Source organism: Geotrypetes seraphini, chromosome 1, assembly GCF_902459505.1.
Source record: "Geotrypetes seraphini chromosome 1, aGeoSer1.1, whole genome shotgun sequence".
In the NCBI taxonomy this organism is placed as follows: domain Eukaryota; kingdom Metazoa; phylum Chordata; class Amphibia; order Gymnophiona; family Dermophiidae; genus Geotrypetes; species Geotrypetes seraphini.
This window is the reverse complement of record NC_047084.1, coordinates 96,443,415-96,465,925: the sequence shown is the minus strand read 5'-3', so window position 1 is coordinate 96,465,925 and position 22,511 is coordinate 96,443,415.

The window sequence follows — 22,511 nt, the reverse complement described above, 5'->3', positions numbered from 1 at the left end:
AGTAGACATATGAGGAGAGACTGAAAGCCCTGAATATGTATACCATAGAGGAAAGGAGGGACAGGGGAGATATGATTCAGACATTCAAATACTTGAAAGGTGTTAACGTAGAACAAAATCTATTTCAGAGAAAGGAAAATGGTAAAACCAGAGGGCATAATTTGAGGTTGAGGGGTGGTAGATTCAAGAGTAATGTTAGGAAATTCTTCTTTACGGAGAGGGTGGTTGATGTGTGGAATGTGCTCCCGAGGGAGGTGATGGAGAAGAAAACGGTGACAGAGTTCAAACAAGTGTGGGATGAACACAGAGGATCTCTAATCAGAAAATAAGTCCAGTACTGGCCAGGCTTGCACGACCCGTATATTAACATTAAGTTGAGGACGGGCTGGAGAGGATTTCGATGGCTGGGATGGTTAAGGTGGGCTGAAGTGAGCTTTGATGGAGACTCCAGTAGATGGGATCTAAGCAAGCTACTCGGCAGGGCTCTGGGTTTCTAGCCCTGAAATATCTAAGAAAAAGGACCATTTAAACTAAATAATTAATTTATGGATCATGTATGGTTGGGCAGACTGGATGGACCACTCGGGTCTTTATCTGCCATCATTTACTATGTTACTATGTATCATATCACCCCTATCCCTCCTCTCCCCTAGAATATACATATTCAGGTCTTCTAGTATTCTATGCAAAATAACACAGCAGATATACATACAGTCTGGCACAGACAGGGATGTGTACCAAGGGACATTTGGGCTGCTAACTAGCAGTTATGTAGGTGCTGGCTGATATTCAGCACTTCAATCAAATGTAAATCCCAATCTACTTAAACGATGTCTCAAAATGGGAGGTGGGTTGCCTGGGGTTACTCCCTGTACCAGGCTACAGTAATATTATTAATTATTTCACAAAAATAATTGTTAATGTAAAAAAAAAAAAATTAAAATTTTTAAATGTGTGAGGAGTACCCTCAGTGTGAGCTTGTAAGCTCAAAAGAGCCACTCCAAAAGAATCGCTCTATTGCTCAATCACACAGCCAGAGGCAGGGCATAATAGACCAGCCACACACCATCATTGGGTTACTCCCACTGGGGTGGCAGAGAGGGGGAGTACTAGAGAACAGAAAATGTGGAGTTGGTTGACTGTGACAGGATGAAGTTCCTGTAACAGGCCAGCAGAGGGAGTCTGAGCAGCAGAGAGAAGAAGCTCTTTTGCATAGATATCTTGCAAAGGCACCTGGGAGCTATCCTATCACCTTGAGTGAAGTAAGGTGTTGAAAAGGTCAGTAAGAGCTAAGAGCTGAATTTTCAAACAGGAGCTCCTTTAAGAGTCCGGTGACCCTCAAGGGGAGCTTTGGCCTAACACTTAGTATGCCTAATAGACTGGCCTGTCCAGTAGAGCTTGGAGTCCAGGAGAGGCTCAAGCTTGATGACCAGCAAAAGGTCTGGTGGAGAACATGTAAAAGACCAGGAGCGTGAGCAACTTGGAGAGTCCTCATGGAGAACGGCTGAGGGACTGGAAGGAGTCCTCGGGCGGGTGTGGAGTAGGTCTGGAAGAAGGAATAGCCAGAGGCCCCAGTAGAGCTTGATGACTGGTGGAGGGTCTGGTGAACAATATCCAGGACCTGTGGGGATCCAAAACGCTATGGAGCAGAGGGACTGGCGGTGGCTCCACAAGCAGCTAGAAGAGCAGGAAGAGTTTGAGGTCCAAGGCAGTGGGGGACTAGCAAGTGATCGGTGAAGAGACCAGCAGAGAGACTGGTAAATGGTACCAGAAGCTGCCAGAAGACCCAAGAGGAAGCAGCTTCTAGATCCTGAGAGCATTGGCCAAAGATGAATGGTGAGAGACTGGCAGAGGGACCGGTGAATCATCTTTGATTTGTTGTGCTAATTACTTAAAACAATTAGATAATCTTATAGAATCAGATGTCTTGATTTCTTCTAGTCCTAGTCTGAAACAAATTTTAATATTAAAGAATATTTTGCACAAAGACATAATAATATTTTATAATTTAAAGCCTCCAGAATCTGTAGGTTGTATTTCTTATATGTTTTGATATTGTTTTTTAGAGTGATATGTATTGTTATTGGTTTTTGCTTTATGTATGTTTATATGGAAACCGCTGTGACTCCCTGATTATCGCAAAGCTGGACTACTGCAATTCACTATACAGAGGGATTACGCAGAAAGAATTAAGGAGACTCCAAACCATCCAAATTCAGTAATTAAACTCATAGTGAAAGCAAAAAGATTCGACCATGTGACACCACTACTGATCAAAGCATACTGGCTCCCAATTTCCTATAGAATCACATATAAAATATTACTGTTCACTTTTAAGTCTTAAACAACCAGTGCCCCAGAATTCATGAATAGACTTTTGATCCCTTACACTCCCTTAAGATAACTTCGGTCATAATCCCAACAGCTATTAGCGATCCCTTCATTACATCATATAAATTATGATTCTATCCGATCTTCTATATTCTCTGTAAGTGCCTCCTCGCTCTGGAATTCTATCCCAATCCACATAAGAGAATAACCCTTATTTGAACGCTTCAAGTTGAAACTGAAGACCGTTCTATTCAAAAACACTTTTGAAATATGAAACTTTTTCTCTAACAGATTACAGTGGAACCTTGGTTTACGAGCATAATTAGTTCCAGAAGTATACTCGTAAACCAAATTGCTCGTATATCAAAGTGAAGTAAGGGAAACTCGCTTTGATCCGTTCCACCTCCTCCCCCCCTCCGAGGCTACTGGCGCTGCTCCATTCCCCCCCCTTGAGGCCACCGATGCTGCTCCATACCCCCCTCCCGCAATCTGGCATCCTCCCCCCCCCGTTCACGTCGCCCCCCCTCCCCCGCGATTCTACATCCCCCCGAGCACCGAAATGAAATCCCTTACCCCGATTGGGCACCGGCACCAGCACCAATGCATAGGACATGCTGGTGCCGGTGCCCGAAGATCCTCCCTCTTCTGGGCTGGGCGGTGCTTCTAGTCTTGCTCTCTCCGAGATTCTGAATCTGAGAATCCCGGAGAGAGTGAGACCAGAAGGCTTTGAGCATGCGCAAATGCTCAAAGCCCAGTCCAGCCCAGCACAAGCAACAGGGAGGATCTCTGACGCACCGCCCAGCCCAGAAGAGGGAAGATCTTCGGGCACCGGCACCGGCATGTCCTATGCACTGGTGCTGGTGCTGGTGCCGGTGCCCAATCGGGGTAAGGGATTTCGTTTCGGTGCTCGGGGAGATGTAGGATCGCGGGGGGGGGGGGGAACACGAGTGTGGGGGGATGCCGGATCACGGGGGATGGCGCTCGTAAATCGAGTCAAACTCGGTTTCCGAGGCACCGATTTTGCAAATGTTTTGCTCGTCTTGCAAAACACTCGCAAACCGGTGCACTCGTAAACCGAGGTTTGACTGTATTTCAGACAGGATTCCCACTCCCTACTGTTCTATCCCTAACCGTCTTGTTGTCCTATTGATTTAATGGAGTTCTCCCACTAACATTTTGTTTCCTGTATGTTAGTCAGTCTCTTGTATGTCCAACTAATTACAATTGTAAGTATGACCCTATTTTATGAAGTCTGTACACCGCTTAGAATTATAATAAGCGATATAACAAATCTATATATATAAAATCGGAGGTATGTATGTGTGTATGTGTGTGTATGTGTGTATGTGCCGCGGTCACGCAAAAACGGCTTGACCGATTTGAACAAAACTTGGTATGCAGATCCCTCACTACCTGGGGTGATATGTTCTGTGGGTCTCGCGGCCCACCTGCACACGTGGGCGGAGCTACAAACAGAAAATCAGATTTCACCCATTCATGTCAATGGAAAAAAATGTAAAAAGCTCCCATTCTCACAGTAATTCAAAAACGGCTTGACCGATTTGAACGAAACTTGGTATGCAGATCCCTCACTATCTGGGGTGATATGTTCTGGGGGTCTCGCGGCCCACAACTCTATGTTGCTTGCTCAAGGGTGGGTTCCCCCATCAATTTATATGTTCTTGCTCCTGGAGGTGAAACTAAAAATGTTGTTTATAATCACGTTTTGCGTTAGTTGTATTGTATTCATTTTGTCAAATATTTCACATTATAATTTGAATATTGTACTTTTTATTAAGCTGTAAAACAATAATTTCATTCACCACTATAAAGTATCTTTATTTGAATCCATTTACAGTGTTATTGCTATAATTAAATACACGGGCAACGCCGGGGCATCAGCTAGTTTTAAATAAACTTGGAAACTTGGAAATAAATAATAAAATAGACCCTTATAGTGTTTTTGATTAATTATATTTACTTTCACTTAGGACACTTTCTCTACATTGTGTCTGAAACCGTTTCAATTAAATTCTGATGAAAAACTTCAAAAACTGCACAAAAATTTGGTGAATGAACGGGAAGATATCAAAATGGAAACGATGGCTAAAAATGTTCAGTGACAAAGCAAAATTAAAAAGACAAAAAAGCATTTCGTCCTGAAGAAATAGATTGAATGTATGCAAAGATTAATATTAAATATGTCTACATCTGCCAAATTTATACATCTAAATGTGGTTTGATAATCAGTGCAAATGACATTTTGGGGATCAAAGAATCTATAAACAACAAATTAGTTATATGGCTTGAATTGAATATGAATTCAGGTCAACTGTTAATTTGTTTAACACCCACACGAGCACTGTTGTCAAGTCTTAGCATGATTAGTGGACGAGGGCAGCTGCTGTTTCTTAACAGATTTCCGAATGTATTTATCACTAGCTATGTCAATAATGAGGGTTGCGAAGGCTAGGCTATGCACGACAAGCTTTGATGGGTGGAAAAAAGCTAAATGTCTTGGAATACGGAAAAAATTCTTAGCTGCAAGTAGAGAAAAACAGAAAACTTTTAGACCCATCTCCTGAAACACGAAAGGTACAAATTCCTTCTTTTCTGGATAAAGCACAGGAATTTGGAATACTGTTCTGTTTCTATTGCTGTTGGCTCTCTAAAACTAGTCCGGTCATGTGGGACATGTTTAGCCATCTACAGGAGGGACCAGTGAGAATCCATGAGGTTCTTGGAGGTTCTTTGGATTAGTCGGTTGATACTTTACAAAGAACCTCGTTTTCTATAACGTTGGCACCGTCTCCCATAATTCAGGACCCCTTTGCCAAAGTGAGAACAACAGAATATTGGCAAAGCATTGGCCATAGCTTCCACTGCTAACAGTAAAACATCTTGACATTACAAATTGTTCATAAGCCCCATCAAAACTGACCACCCACTCAAAAGCCCAATTCCTACTCAAATCAGATAGGCAGTACTGAGCTAACTATTCGATGACACAAACATGGAACACTGCCACACCTCCAGGGCCCCACCTCAACTCATGTGATGACGAACATGAGCTATCATCATTTCTATCTCCTCTTACTTGGTCCTCCCCCATTCCATCTCCACTTGATAAGGCAATATCCAATGATATATATTCAAATTCAATATGAAAAATAAAATATTTTTCTATTGAATTTGAATATATATCATTAGTTTTTTGTGAATTCAATATATAATTTGTATTTTCTCCCAAGATTTTTCTTTTTTTGAAGGCCATAGCCAAGTCAGTCCTTTTCCCACTTTATAACCCTGCCCCGTTCAAAAAATATCACAAAATCACCATCTTCACCTATATTAATTCAATACCTCTACCAAGCTACCTGAACAACAAAACCCTAGGGAGGGTGGGCAGGTATAAATACACCTCAAACACACCTCTCTCACATCCCCACATTATCTCCCAACTTTCATCTACAATTATTTTCTCACCAATTGAGAATTGATAGCACTTGGGTCACGGAATTTCAGAGATATTACAGTTTGATGGTAGCGGGTTGTGCTTCTGAGTGGGCAATCAGCCAAGGCACCCCTTTGATATTATATAGACATAAGAACATAAGAATTGCCACTGCTGAGTCAGACCAGTGGTCCATCATGCCCAAGCAGTCTGCTCACGCAGCGGCCCTCTGGTCTAAGACCAGCACCCTAACTAAGACTAGCCCTACCAGCGCACGTTCTTGTTCAGCAGAAACTTGTCTAACTTTGTCTTGAATCCTTGGAGGGTGTTTTCCCCTATAACAGCCTCTGGAAGAGCGTTCCAGCTTTCTACCATCTCTAGATAAGTTAATTGATTTTTGGATTGTGGATGAAACCTCAATAACTGATATTGTTAATCCTATCTGGGAACAAGTGACACTGATATTGAATGTTTTATGGTTTGGTTTTGCACACAGCACGGAGTGTCATATGTATGACTACCTCCCCTTGGGAAGGCAGGCATACATATGCGGTCGGTGTCAGGAACTGGAAAGCCTGAAGAAGGAGGTTGGCAGACTGCAGAGTAGGGTCCAGGAGCTGGAGGGACTCCGCATCTTGGAAGAACCGTGGGCAGCTGAGGACCCCACAAGAGAGAGCCACATTGAGGAGCAAGTACGGGAGCTCGAGAGATTCATCGAGGAGGCCTACAGGAGCGTGGAGAATCAAGATCATCAACAGTGCAGACAGGGACCAACAGACGGAAGACAGGAGCCACCAGACACCAGGAGAGGAGGACCTTATGAAAGCATCGAGCAGACAGAGGAAACAAGGATTCACCAGAACCCTGAGGGAGAAGCATTGAGTCTCACCATGGATACAGACTTGAGACCAAAGAGGAAGCTGAGGAAGGGGAAATCTGCAATCGTGGTGGGAGACTCAATCCTGAGAGAAGTGGACAGTCACATAGCAGGAGGGAGAGAGGACCGGCTGGTGACATGTCTCCCTGGGGCAAGGACGAAGGACATCACCGACAGAATTGAGAGGATCATGGAAGGAGCTGAGACAGAAGAGACAGCGGTGATAATCCACGTTGGGGCAAACGACGTCAACAGCAGAAATTACAGCAGGACTATGCTAACTGAACATTTCAAGATCCTGGGGAAGAAACTGAAGCTGAGGACGAAGAGGATAGCATTCTCAGAGATCCTGCCAGTACCGAGGGCAGACGTGAAGAGGCAGACTGAGCTACAAGCAATGAACGCCTGGCTGAGGAGATGGTGTGAAGAGGAAGGCTTCCACTTTGTGAAGAACTGGACGACTTTTTTGGGGAAGAGCAAGCTCTACAGGAGGGACGGACTACACCTGAGCACGGCCGGAACAAGACTGCTGGCGAACAACATCAAGAAAGAAATAGAGATGGCTTTAAACTGAGAAGAAGGGGAAAGCCGAACATCGACCAGATGTCAACATTTTGGAAAACAGTATCAAATGAAGATGCTGAGTGGGAAAAATGCTGGGAAGAAACAAATGACACACCACAGGAGTCCAAAGGTCAAGCGGAACCAGAAAACAAAAAGAAGAGCATACAGCAGGAGTTAGGGGAACAGGTGAAATTGAGGAAACAGGCTGAGGACGAGAAAGACAAGACATTGGGAGAGGAAGAACAAAACGGAATTCAGGGGCTGAAAGCCCGCAAGGAGAACGGCAAGAGGGAAAATTCACAAGACAGAACAACGAGGAAGGGAAAACACCAGGACTTAAACTGTTTATATGCTAATGCAAGGAGTCTAAGGGCCAAAATGGGAGAACTGGAAGCCACAGCTAAAAATGAGGACCTGGACATCATAGGAATTACAGAAACATGGTGGACTGAGGACAACAAATGGGACGTAGTATTGCCCGGGTACAATCTCTATAGGAGAGACAGGACCCAGAAGAAGGGCAGAGGAATAGCACTATATATAAAGGACACCATTCACTCGACCAGATTGGATACGGCAGCAAGGGTGGAAGAACTGGAATCATTATGGGTTAAATTATCAGGAAGAAATGGAGCTGACATAAAATTGGGACTGTACTATTGCCCGCCTGGACAAACGAAAGCAAACGACAAAGAACTGGAAGCAGAATTGAGGAGAGAATGCAAAAGCGGAAGTGTACTGGTGATGGGGGATTTCAACTACTCCGGGATAGACTGAAACATTGGGAACTCAAGCTGTGCGAGGGAAACGGAATTCCTGGAGACTGTGGGAGACTGCTTCATGGAACAGCTTGTTAAAGAATCAACGCGAGGGAATGCTACTCTCGACCTAATCCTAAACGGACTAGGGGGACCTGCAAAGGAAGTGGCAGTTGTAGAACCACTAGGAAATAGCGATCACAACATGATCCGGTACAAATTAGAGGTAGGAGCATCCAAAGTGAAAAGAACTGCAGCGACGACGCTCAACTTCAGGAAAGGGAACTATAACGCTATGAGAGCAGTGGTGAACAAGAAACTCAAAAATTGCTCAAAACGGATGGAAACCGTAGAGAAAGCATGGTCCATATTCAAGGACACGGTGCTGGAAGCACAAAACCTGTACATTCCCAGGTTTAGGAAAGGGTGCAAAAAAAATCGAACAAAAGACCCAGTATGGATAACGACAGAAGTAAAGAGGGCGATAGGAGATAAAAGAAAATCGTTCCGAAAATGGAAAAAGGACCAAACCGAGGAGAACCGGAAAGAACACAAAAATTACCAGAAAGAATGTAACCGAGTAGTTAAGAATGCAAAGAGAGAATACGAGGAGAAGCTGGCTGAGAAATCCAGAAACTTCAAATCGTTCTTCAGATACGTCAAGGGGAAGCAACCGGCGAGGGAGGAAGTAGGACCGTTGGATGATGGAGACAGAAAGGGGGTGGTAAAGGAGGAAAAAGAGGTAGCCGACAGGTTAAACAAGTTCTTCTCGTCGGTCTTCACGAGCGAGGACACATCGAATGTACCAGAACCCGAAGAGATCATAAGTGGAATTCAAGAAGAAAAACTGGTGCATATAGAGATAAGCCATGAGGAGGTCCTCAAACAGATAAACAGACTAAAAAGCGACAAATCACCAGGCCTGGACGGAATCCACCCAAGGGTTCTAAAAGAGCTAAGGAACGAAATAGCGGAAACTCTCCGACAAATTTGCAACTTGTCCTTGAAAACTGGGGAGATCCCGGAGGACTGGAAAATAGCAAATATCACACCAATCTTTAAAAAGGGATCGAGGGGTGACCCGGGGAACTACAGGCCAGTAAGCCTGACTTCAGTCCCAGGCAAGATGATGGAGGCACTGATAAAGGACACCATCTGTGAACACATAGAAAAAAATGGACAACTAAAAGCGAGCCAGCATGGTTTCTGCAAGGGAAGATCGTGCCAAACAAACCTGCTGCACTTCTGCGGATTGCTGAGCACGATGGACCTCGGGTCTGACCCAGCAGAGGCAATTTCTTATGTTCTTATGTTCTAATACTTGAATAAACTCATGTAAACCGTTCTGAGAGAACGGTATAGAAAATTCGTGTACTATTTCTTACTATTCGCGTGAAACTTGGATTGGGCACATTTTCACTAGAGTTGCACGAGTTTTTGTGTGCTTGTGCTATTTTCCAAAAAACAGGAATTTGTCCCTCCAGTGGATGAATTGCTACGGGGGTGTTATTTGTGAGAAGTGGACTTGTTATTTTTTTTTCAAACCAATAAAAAAGAACAATTAAATCTATTAAATTATAGAGAGTATATGTTTGGGCCATTTGAGTCTTTATCTGCCGTCATTTACAATGTTACTATGTAATCCGTCCACATCTAGAGGAAAGATTAGGATTCCAACAACTATAGAGCAAATAATTCCCATAAAATAAATTAAAGGGGGGGCAATACCCCTACAACACAGGCCTATTTCTCTAATAACACGATAGAGCAGGGATTCTTAACCCACTCCTAGGGACACACCCAACCAGATATCCACAATGAATATGCAATAAATAATATCCACAATGAATATGCAATATATAAATTTACATGCACTACCTCCATTCTATGCAAATCTATGACCCAGGGCAAGTCACTCAAGTACATTAGTTAAATTGTGAGCCCACCGGGACAAACAGGGAAAAATGCTTGAGTACCTGAATAAATCCATGTAAACCATTCTGAGCTCCCTTGGGAGAGCAGTATAGAAAATTGAATAAACTAATAGTGTGACAAATTTCAGCCTCTTTGTGACATCATAATGCCTCATTCCACCAATGCCTAAGAGCCAACCTCATCAGTGATGTCACAATGGCTTGAATGTCCTTTACTTGGCTCACTTTCACTGCATTTTGATTTCTAGAGTGGCAAAGTGGTTAAAGCTACAGTCTCAGCACCCCCGAGGTTGTGGGGTCAAACCCACACTGCTCCTTTTGACCCTGGGCAAGTCACTTAATCCCCCCATTTCCCAGGTATATTTGATAGATTGTGAGCCCACCAGGACAGAGAGGGAAACATGCTTGAGTATCTGAATAAATGCTTGAGTACCTGAATATTGCTCTTTGGGGAACAGTATAGAAAATTGAATGAATAAATAAATAAATTGGAAGCATGTGATGACTCCAAACAGCCTTTTAAATCAACCTTGCCGCTCCATTATTTATCAATTGCAAAGTTTTACAATGTGCCTGAGAAATACCTAGATACAAAACATTGCAATTATCTACTCTGGCCAGGACTAACTTTTGCGCTACAATTCGGAGAACATAGGTTTAATTTTGCTCCTGCCGCGGATCACCGAACGCAGACCGACTTCTGAGTCGGATTTTTCTTCTTCAGCCCTTGAGGGCCACCGAAAGCCTCTCCCCCCAGCGACTTCCTAGGCAGAGGAAGGAGGAAGTTTCTGCCATCTTGTCCCTCCTTCCTCCGCCCGACGCCGTGCAAGCAGGAGGACTCTGCTCTCTATTAGAGCCCCTGCCGCTCCAGCAACCGCGGATCACCGAACGCAGACCGACTTCTGAGTCGGACTTTTTCTTCAGCCCTTGAGGGCCACCGAAAGCCTCCCCCACCCAGCGACTTTCTAGGCAGAGGAAGGAGGAAGTTTCTGCCATCTTGTCCCTCCTTCCTCCGCCCGACGCCGTGCAAGCAGGAGGACTCTGCTCTCTCTTAGAGCCCCTGCCTCTCCAGCCACCGGGGATCGCCGACGCAGCCCGACTTTTGAGTCGGATTTTTCTTCTTCAACCCTTGAGGGCCACCGAAAGCCTCTCCCCCCAGCGACTTCCTAGGCAGAGGAAGGAGGAAGTTTCTGCCATCTTGTCCCTCCTTCCTCCGCCCGACGCCGTGCAAGCAGGAGGACTCTGCTCTCTCTTAGAGCCCCTGCCTCTCCAGCCACCGGGGATCGCCGACGCAGCCCGACTTTTGAGTCGGATTTTTCTTCTTCAGCCCTTGAGGGCCACCGAAAGCCTCTCCCCCCAGCGACTTCCTAGGCAGAGGAAGGAGGAAGTTTCTGCCATCTTGTCCCTCCTTCCTCCGCCCGACGCCGTGCAAGCAGGAGGACTCTGCTCTCTCTTAGAGCCCCTGCCTCTCCAGCCACCGGGGATCGCCGACGCAGCCCGACTTTTGAGTCGGATTTTTCTTCTTCAGCCCTTGAGGGCCACCGAAAGCCTCTCCCCCCAGCGACTTCCTAGGCAGAGGAAGGAGGAAGTTTCTGCCATCTTGTCCCTCCTTCCTCCGCCCGACGCCGTGCAAGCAGGAGGACTCTGCTCTCTCTTAGAGCCCCTGCCTCTCCAGCCACCGGGGATCGCCGACGCAGCCCGACTTTTGAGTCGGATTTTTCTTCTTCAGCCCTTGAGGGCCACCGAAAGCCTCTCCCCCCAGCGACTTCCTAGGCAGAGGAAGGAGGAAGTCTCTGCCATCTTGTCCCTCCTTCCTCCGCCCGACGCCGTGCAAGCAGGAGGACTCTGCTCTCTATTAGAGCCCCTGCCTCTACAACCACCTCTCCAGCGAACTCTGAACACAACCCATACATCCTCTCTCACAACCAACTCAAATAACTACCAAACCGCAATCTTCACAAATTAAAAAAAAAAAAAAAAAAAAAATGGCACTGCGTACACACAACCTCATTCTTGCCCTCATACTAATTGCCACATTTATAGCAAAATGGAAAACCACAGGCTACCAAATACAAACCATCCCTATCCTAACAACAACACACAGACCTGTTCAACATACCAGAAAACTGCATACCACTAGAACACTAACTCCATGCCCACTATCCAGCCAAGCCAGCATCCCCACCATCTGGGGAAAAAGACCCCCACCAAAACCTAACTCAAACACACAAAAATACCAAACCTCACCAAAAACTATCATCAATACAACCACTACACCAACCACAAAATACACTACAATTGCTTGCGCATATATGAACATCAGATCCGTCAGCCCAAAGGCAGAATTAATCAAAGATTGGCTGACCAAAGACAATCTAGGCTGTCTCTTCCTAACCGAAACATGGCTCACCTCTGAGTCAGATCCAAGCATCACAGAATTCTGCCCCAAAGGATATAAACTTGAAGTAGTATGTCGAGAAAACAGAAGAGGAGGAGGTCTAGCAATCATAACAAAAAACAATCTCAACATCGACGTACTATCTTGATCTGCTAGCCTGCCAAATATCTGACAAATCACTCAATGGAAACCTGAACTGTCTTATTTGCTACATTACACCAGGTAAATGGAACACTTCAAAACAAGAACTTGAAGAATTCATCTTCCAGAACTCACTCTCCTCCACACATAACTTGATCCTCGGAGACTTAAATCTCCACTTAGAAGATCAATCATCCAAACAAACAACAGATATACTCTCATACCTCAACACTTTATCCTATCAAATTCTCAACCCAGAACCCACACACGAAAAAGGTCATCAACTTGATATAGCAGCTTACTCATCTCCAAATCAAAACACACAAAACATCTACATCTCAAACGGGTCCTGGCACCCTACTCTATGGTCAGACCATTTCAAATATTCATTCACCATCAATTGGGCTCAAAATAACAACAAACCCATCCCAAAGAAAACACTCATCAAATTCAGACCGAAAATCGAACCTCACACATTCTGGAACACAGTCGACCCCGAAATCGACCCCAACAACCCCAAAGAATTCATAAACAGCTGGCGGACCCTCAGTGAATCTACACTAAACGAACTTGCTCCAATAAAAAACAAAAACAAAATAGACAGACCATCTAATAAATGGTTCGACGACGAACTTCTACAACTAAAAAGAAAATGCAGACAATTAGAAAGATCATGGAAAAAACAAAAACACAACCACATCAAAGATGAATGGAAAATCCTAATCAAACAATACAATACCAAACTGAAGGAAAAACGAAAAAACTACTACTCCAAACTCATCAGCACCGAAAAACCAGACACAAGAATACTTTTTGACATCTTAAGAAATCTCACCGATACCAAACCATTTCTCGCCACCCAAGGAAACCAAACTCCCACAGCCACCCAATTAGCGGATCACTTCAAACACAAAATCATCACAACCAGATCCACATTCAACAATTCAAGAATCAACATAGAAGAAATACGAATCAATCCCAAAACAGATGAAGCAATCCCAGCAGACAGGATATGGACAAACTTCCCAAAGATACAATGGTCAGACTTGAACAGGCTTTACAAAAAATACAGCAAATCCTCATGTGACTTGAACAACTGTCCCTCATACTTACTAGCAACAGCTTCCACCAAATTTAAAGCTAGCCTCACACTATGGCTTCAAACAACACTAAGTGAAGGTCATTTCCCACCGGAATTAGGAGAAATCATAATTACACCTATCCTAAAAGATTCCAAAGGTCCTATAGATAATCCTGCAAACTATAGACCAATCGCTTCAATCCCTCTATACATTAAAATAACAGAAGGCCTTGTCGCACAACACCTCTCCAACTACCTTGAAGACCATCACATACTACATCCATCACAATCTGGATTCAGATCCAACCATAGCACAGAAACTCTACTGGTATCACTATTAGACATTGCCCGACAACACCTCAGCAAAGGAAACAAGCTGCTTCTCATTCAACTCGATCTTTCTGCGGCATTCGACCTAGTTGACCATCACACACTACTCCAGATATTAGACGCAATAGGAATCTCAGGTAATGTTCACAAATGGTTCCAAAGCTTCCTCAAAACACGAACATACAAAGTCAAATCAAAAGAGCACATATCCGACCCATGGTCAAACCCATGTGGAGTACCACAAGGATCACCATTATCACCCATATTATTTAACCTCTTCATAGCATCCCTAGGCATAACCCTAGACGCCCTAAACACAGTATCATTCAGCTACGCAGATGATATAACTATCCTCCTCCCCTTTAATATTCAAGACCCCTTATCCACAAACCACCTGAAAATGATAATGGAAACGGTAGAAAAATGGATGTCAAGTCATAAACTAAAACTGAACTCGGAAAAAACTAAATTCCTACTACTGGAAAGGGAAAAAAAACCATCTCTCACAGAACTAGAAGTAAATACAATCAAGTACCCAATGCAAAGCACACTCAAAATCCTGGGAATCCTACTAGACAGAAATTGCACAATGCAGTCTCAAATCCACAAAATCATCCAAAGAGCATTCTTCACAATACGTAACCTAAGAAAAATAAGAAAATTCTTCAACAAAGATCAATACAAGATATTAGTACAATCCCTAGTACTGAGTATTGTAGATTACTGTAACAGCCTATACCTATCATGCCCAAATTACATGATAAAACAATTACAGACAGTTCAGAACACAGCCCTCAGAATCATCTACTCACTAGGCAAATATGACCACATCACCAAAGCATACTTAGACTCACACTGGCTACCAATAAAAGCAAGATCCCAGTTCAAATTCTACTGTCTACTATACAAAGTAATACATGGAACAGCACCCAGCTACCTAAACAACAGACTACACCGTAACCTCTCACACAGATTAAGGAGAACCCAGAGCCTATTCACTCACCCCCCTCTCAAAGGAACACGACGAAAGAAACTATATGACAGCCTTTTAGCGACACAGGCAGCAAAGATCGATACTACCATCACCAATCTACTGACCAAATCAATAGACATTAAAGCATTCCGAAAAGAAATCAAAACTCATCTCTTCAAAAAACACTTCCCATCATCATAACCTCACAAAAGTATTAGAAAATACTCTCATGACTACCCAAACACCACCACCAGCAACACCCTAATCCGGACAGTATTATCTCTACTCGTCTAAACAACAGAATCCGGACAATATTATCTCTATTCGTCTAAACAACCTATCACTACCTACTATCTACTACCAACTTATCCTGGAAAAGTCCAGAACAACAATTGTAACTTAACGCATTCTTGATTATATGTACTGCAATGCTACTGGAAATGTCCAGTCTTCTAACTTGTAATCCGCTTAGAACCGCAAGGCACAAGCGGAATAGAAATCACTAATGTAATGTAATGTAATGTAATGTAATATCCATATCACTTTGCTCATTTGCACTTGCATCTGAAGTAACCTCCCCAAACACACAATTTCTTGCTTCAAAGGTAACAAATTTACCCCCTCCTTTACTAACACATAGCGCGGGTTTTAGCGCCGGCAGTGGCGGTAACGGCTTCGATGCTCGTAGAATTCCTATGCTCGAAGCAGCTGCCGCCGTTACCGGCGCTAAAGCCCGCGCTACGTGTTAGTTAAAGGAGGGGGTTATTGATAAACAGGTTCCTAAGTACATAAATGAACAATATATTTTACCATCGATTCTGCCTTTGTAAAACTCAACTGACGATCAATCCCCATCATCCTATTTTGCATTTTCTCTAAACATAATTTTAATTTCACTGATCCTGTATCAAAAACATTATCAATGGGGAAAAACTGATTATCAACAGCCATATATTCTGTATTTCAACATCCAGTGCCCATAAGGCTTGATATAAGAGGCTGCAGATATAGATGAAATACAAGTATAGTAGACGGTGTTATCCCTTGAAGTACTCCCGTACATATTGGGTAGGCATATGAGATTAGATTCTGTATATGGTGCATACAAAATCAATGCAAAAAAAAAAAAAAAAAAGTTAAATGCTATTCTATAAACAGTGCTAAAAGTTAGATGTGGTTTTTGCCTTGGAATCACACTTAATTTTAGGCTTGGCCATTTGTACAAGTTTCAAGTTTCAAGTTTATTGGAGTTTTAATATACCGACTATCAAGCTAATATCTAGCCGGTTTACAAAATTTTTTTAAAAAGATAGAAAAAGAAGAAAAAGTAAAAAAAGAAATTTAAAGAAGTACAAGAAATATAAAATATTAAATAAATTAGAGTGTGTAGTGAACATTCAAGACTTTAACATAACAGACTAGATAGTGGGGGCAAAAGGGGAATGGGTGGGTAAAGTTACATTATAGAGAGAAAAAGGAGATAGAGGGGTTGGGGTTATAACATATAGGGTGGGGGAAAAATGAATGTGATGTAGAGTAGTATATGAAGTATGAAGTTAAAGAGAGGTTTAGACTGAAGAAAATGCGTCATGAAATAGGAATGTTTTTAAGCTTTTCTTGAATTTATCGAGATTTTGTTCTTCTCGAAGTGGTTGTGGGAGAGAGTTCCACAGTGTCGGGGCAGATACCGCAAAATTTATTTTTCGTGTGTAGTAAAATTCTTTTATAGAAGGAATTAGTAGGAAATTTTGATTTGTAGAACTAAGAGTTCGAGAGGAGTATTGAGGAATGAGAAGTTTGTGAAGAAATAATGGTAAGTGAGAAGATTTTATTTTGAATGTCAGTAGAATAATTTTGTAGGTGATACGATGTGTCACTGGAAGCCAGTGAGCATCTTTCAAAGCTGGTGTGACATGATCATATTTGCCTAGGTTGTAGATAAGTTTTATAGCCGAGTTTTGGATTAATTGAAGACGATTAACTGAAATGTGCAATCCTCACACCTAAATTTGGCGCGGATCCCTCTTATTTCTGTGTGTAAATCTAAGGAACACTCCCAATCTGCCCATCACCCTCCCATTCCTGAGCCCCTTTTTTGACTCGCATGTAAGAACATAAGAATTGCTGCTGCTGGGTCAGACCAGTGGTCCATCGTGCCCAGCAGTCCGCTCCTGTGGCGACCCTTAGGTCAAAGACCAGTGCACTAACTGAGACTAGCCTTACCTGCATACGTTCTGGTTCAGCAGGAACTTGTCTAACTTTGTCTGGAATCCCTGGAGGGTGTTTTCCCCTATAACAGCCTCCGGAAGAGCGTTTCAGATTTCTACCACTCTCTGGGTGAAGAAGAACTTCCTTACGTTTGTACGGAATCTATCCCCTTTTAACTTTAGAGAGTGGCCTCTCGTTCTCTCTACCTTGGAGAGGGTGAACAACATGTCTTTATCTACTAAGTCTATTCCTTTCATTATCTTGAATGTTTCGATCATGTCCCCTCTCAGTCTCATCTTTTCAAGGGAGAAGAGGCACAGTTTCTCTAATCTCTCGCCTTATGGCAACTCCTTCAGCCCCTTAACCATTTTAGTCGCTCTTCTCTGGACCCTTTCTAGTAGTACTGTGTCCTTCATGTACGGCGACCAGTGCTGGATGCAATATTCTAGGTGTGGGTGTACCATGGCCCGGTACTGCGGCATGATAACCTTCTCCGATCTGTTCGTGATCCCCTTCTTAATCATTCCTAGCATTCTGTTTGCCCTTTTTGCCACCGCCGCACATTGCTCAGATGGCTTCATTGACTTGTCCACCCGTACTCCCAAGTCTCTTTCATGGGGGTGTCTCGCCAAGTACTGCACCGAACATCCTGTATTCATGTATAGGATTTTTGTTACCGACATGCATCACCTTACACTTAACCACGTTAAAGCTCATTTGCCATGTCATGGCCCATTTCTCGAGTGTGTTTGTCACGTTACAGGTCTTCACAATCCTTCTGTACCTTCACTACTCTGAATAATTTCGTATCGTACTCAGATTTAATCACCTCACTCATCGTACCAATTTCCATGTCATTTATAAATATGTTGAAGAGCACGGGTCCAAGGACCGAACCCTGCGGCACTCCACTCGTGACGCTTTTCCACTCCAAGTATTGTCCATTGACCCCCACTCTCTGTTTTCTATCTGCCAGTCAGTTTTTAATCCACGTAAATATTTCACCCTCGATTCCATGGCTCACAATTTTTCAAAGTAGTTGTTCATGCGAGACCATGTCGAACGATTTCTGAAAATCCAGATACACATTGTTGACTGGGTCACCCTTGTCTATCTGCCTGTTTACTCCCGCGAAGAAATGCAGCAAGTTCGTCAAGCAAGATCTTTCTTTGCTGAAGCCGTGCTGGTTGGCCCTCATCAGACTGTCTGTCAAGGTGATCAATGATGCGGTCCTTTATCAGCGCCTCTCTTGTTTCCAGTAGTGGCCATCCCAGCTCCCAAGTACCTAGTTAAATCCCAAGTAATCCCAAGTATGGAAATTATATATGTTAAACCTGCAACCTGTTTTGAGCTCTTTGGGGGATAATGGGAGAGAAAATGAATTAAATAAATAAAACATATTTTAGGCTGCTTATCCTAGGAATAAGCAGAGGATTCCACAAGTCATCTCAATAATGGCCTATGGACTTCTCTTTTAGGAAAGCATCCAAACCTTTTTTAAACCCTGCAAAGCTAACTCCTTTCACCACATTTTCCAGCAACAAATTCCAGCGTTTAATTACGTATTGTATAAAGAAATATTATCTCAAGATTCATCCTATTTGTATATGTGATATGTTAATCTATCATACTGTTAAAGTTTGTTACCCACTTGGCAGGATATAAGCCAAATGAAATAAAAAGAAACTAGAGCTCCCTTACAAAGCAAAACAGCAAGCACATGCCTACCTTTGATAACTGTTCTTCTAACATGTGTTGAGACTACTGTCGGGCAATGTGACACGACTCAATATCCTAAACAAGCTATTGACAGTTTGCTCAGCAGAAAAGGTTAATTTATACATATCTGGCAAGACGCAGGGTGACAACCGCAAACACAGCAAGAATTTCCTGATTGTGTGGCCTTTCCATTTGGCCTTGGAGTGCCCACATCTGCAGCCCGAGTTGTGATATTTTAGTACAGATTTGTTTAACTAGTGTCAAAACAACGGAAATAAATTAGCTCTTATTAAAAAAAAAAAAAAAAAAAAGGTGTCCCTTACACGTGGAACTGGAAATTGCACATGTACTGATATTGTAAACATATCAGCACAACCATATTAAATCCTACCAAAAAGTTTCAAGTTTAATGATTTTTAATATACCGACCATCAACGGGTGTCTAGCCGGTTTACAATAAAAGATAAAATAAAAGTAAAATTATGCTTATAGATGGCAAAATTAATAAAAGAGCAAGGGGAAAGTGAACATTAAGGACATTTGACGATGACAAACATGAAAGTGAGGTTAAGAACATAAGAACCTAAGAAGTTGCCTCCGCTGAGGCAGACCAGAGGTCCATCTCGCCCAGCGGTCCGCTCTCGCGGCGGCCCATCAGGCCCACTGCCTGAACAGTGGTCTCTGACTAATTTTACAATTTACCTCTAATCCTATCCCTATAACCTTACTCTACTCTTATCTGTACGGTTATAGGGATAGGATTAGAGGTAAATTGTAAAATTAGTCAGAGACCACTGTTCAGGTTGACAAGAGAAGGAGGGGGAAAGTTACATTATTAGTGGTGAAAAGAGAGTAAAAGAAAAAAAAAAAAAGGGAGGGAAAGGGGAGGAACAGGAGGGAATGAGGTCACTTCATAAAAGCGGTTGAGTGAATTGATGATGGAAGGTTCACGAACAATAAAATGCGTCTTGAAATAAGAAGGTTTTCAGATTAGTCTTAAATTTATCAGTCAGTTGTTCCTGACGAAGTTGGGATGGCAAAGCGTTCCATAGTGTAGATATGGTATTTTATGAGATATAAAGTCACTCGTATGTACAATTATTTTTTTCCTCTAAAGAGAAAGCCCTTAAAGGTCTATGGAATAAAATCTAAAGACAATTTTGCATGTCTGCACATGCTAAAAACAGTGTGCAGACAATGAGGCCTACTGGAGATAATTTCATCAAAAGTTTCAAGTTTATTATTTGATTTAGCGTCTGTCATTACATCTAGGCAGTTTACAATAAATTTAAAAGCATAACTGATCATAGACACTTCTGCCTCTCTCTTTCTCTCTCTCTTTCTTTCTCTCTTTCTTTCTTTCTCTCTTTCTTTCTCTCTTTCTTCCTTTCTCTCTTTCTTCCTTCATTTCTTTCTTTCTCTCTTTCTTTCTCTCTTTCTTCCTGTCTTTCTTTTTCTCTTACATCTTTCATAAGCAGTTCCAGTACTCTGAATCTCTCCACTGCTTTGGTTCTATACAAATGATTGTAGATATGGATCTTTTCTATACCAAATGTCTTTACTCTGATTATGTGTATTCGAACTGCTCTTTGTAAAAAAAAAGCATAACTGATATGACAGGGGATTAAAAGATAACATTATTACTGGGACACACAGACAGTTTTCCAACTCTCGCTCTCCTTCTGATAAATTCCACTCAACACCACCTACATCGGAAGCTGATGCAGCTACATTTGAAGAGTGTCGGGCTTTCCCCCCTCATCGCATGACATATGGGGCGATCAGTTCATACCTATAAAACAGTCTGTACATAGAAGTGACTTTTGGACTGAGGTTTGTCTGTTTTATAAAGACAACCTAGGTGGGCACATTCTTTTATTAATTGGATTTTACTGAGATGCTCCACTATCCTTACCCTAATAAGAACATATAAGAACATAAGAACATAATCAATGCCTCTGCTCGGTCAGACCTGAGGCCCATCTTGCCCAGCAGTCCGCTCACGCGGCGGCCCAACAGGTCCAGACCTGTGTAATAAACTTCTATTTATACCCTTCTATTCCCTTTTCCAACAGGAAATTGTCCAATCCTTTCTTAAACCCCAGTACCGTACTCTGCCTTATAACGTCCTCTAGAAGCACATTCCAGGTGTCCACCACCCATTGGGTAAAGAAGAACTTCCTGGCATTTGAATTGAATCTGTCCCCTTTCAACTTTTCCGAATGCCCTCTTGTTCTTTTATTTTTTGAAAGTTTGAAGAATCTGTCCCTCTCTACTCTCTCTATGCCCTTCATGATCTTATAAGTCTCTATCATATCCCTTCTAAGTCTCCTCTTCTCCAGGGAAAAGAGACCTAGTTTCTCCAATCTCTCAGCGTATGAAAGGTTTTCCATCCCTTTTATCAGTCGTGTCGCTCTTCTCTGAACCTTCTCGAGTAACGCCATATCCTTCTTAAGGTACGGCGATCAATATTGGACGCAGTATTCCAGATGCGGGCGCACCATCGCCCGATACAGCGGCAGGATAACTTCTTTCGTCCTGGTTGTAATACCCTTCTTGATTATACCTAGCATTCTATTTGCTCTCTTTGCGGCCGCTGCACACTGTGCTGTCGGCTTCATTGACGTGTCCACCATTACTCCCAAGTCCCTCTCTTGGGTACTCCCATTCAATAGGATCCCTCCCATCGTATAGTTGTACCTTGGGTTTCTGCTTCCCACATGCAATACTTTACATTTTTCAACGTTGAACTTCATTTGCCATCTTGTTGCCCATTCTTCTAGTTTGTTCAAGTCTCTTTGCAATTCCTCGCAGTCCTCTTTAGTCCGAGTTCCCCTAAATAGTTTGGTGTCGTCTGCAAATTTTATTATCTCACACTTCGTCCCTGTTTCTAGATCATTTATGAATATTTTAAATAGCAGCGGCCCGAGCCCCGAGCCCTGCGGAACACCACTCGTGACCCTCCTCCAGTCCAAGTAGTGGCCCTTCACCCCTACCCTCTGTTTCCTACCCGCCAACCAGTTTCTGATCCATCTATGTACCTCTCCGTCCATCCCATGGTTCTTCAGTTTCTGGAGTAGTCGTTCATGAGGCACTTTGTCAAAGGCTTTTTGGAAATCAAGGTATATGATGTCTATGGGGTCACCTCTGTCCATCCATTTGTTAATTCCTTCGAAGAAGTGTAATAAGTTAGTTAGGCACGATCTCCCCCTGCAGAAACCATGTTGGCTGGTTATCAGAAGTTTGTTTCTTTCCAAGTGTTCATTGATGTTTTCTTTTATCAGTGCTTCCGCCATTTTCCCCGGAACCGAGGTCAGACTCACCGGTCTGTTGTTTCCCGGGTCACCTCTTGATCCCTTTTTAAAGATGGGCGTGACGTTGGCTGTCTTCCAATCCTCCGGGTTTACGCCTGTTTTCAGGGATAGGTTGCACATTTGCTGCAATAGTTCCGCTATCTCCTCCTTTAATTCCTTCAGAACCCTTGGATGGATTCCGTCCGGACCTGGGGATTTGTCAATTTTTAGTTTATCTATCTGCCTGTGCACGTCTTCAAGGCTCACTTCCATGAATGTTAATTTTTCTGCTTGCTTTCCAGTGAAGAATTGCTCAGGTTCCGTTATGTTGGTTGTGTCTTCGTTCGTAAATACAGACGAAAAGAACATGTTAAGTTTTTCTGCGACTTCATTCTCTTCCTTCACTACTCCCTTCCTGTCTCCGTCGTCCAGCGGTCCCACCTCCTCCCT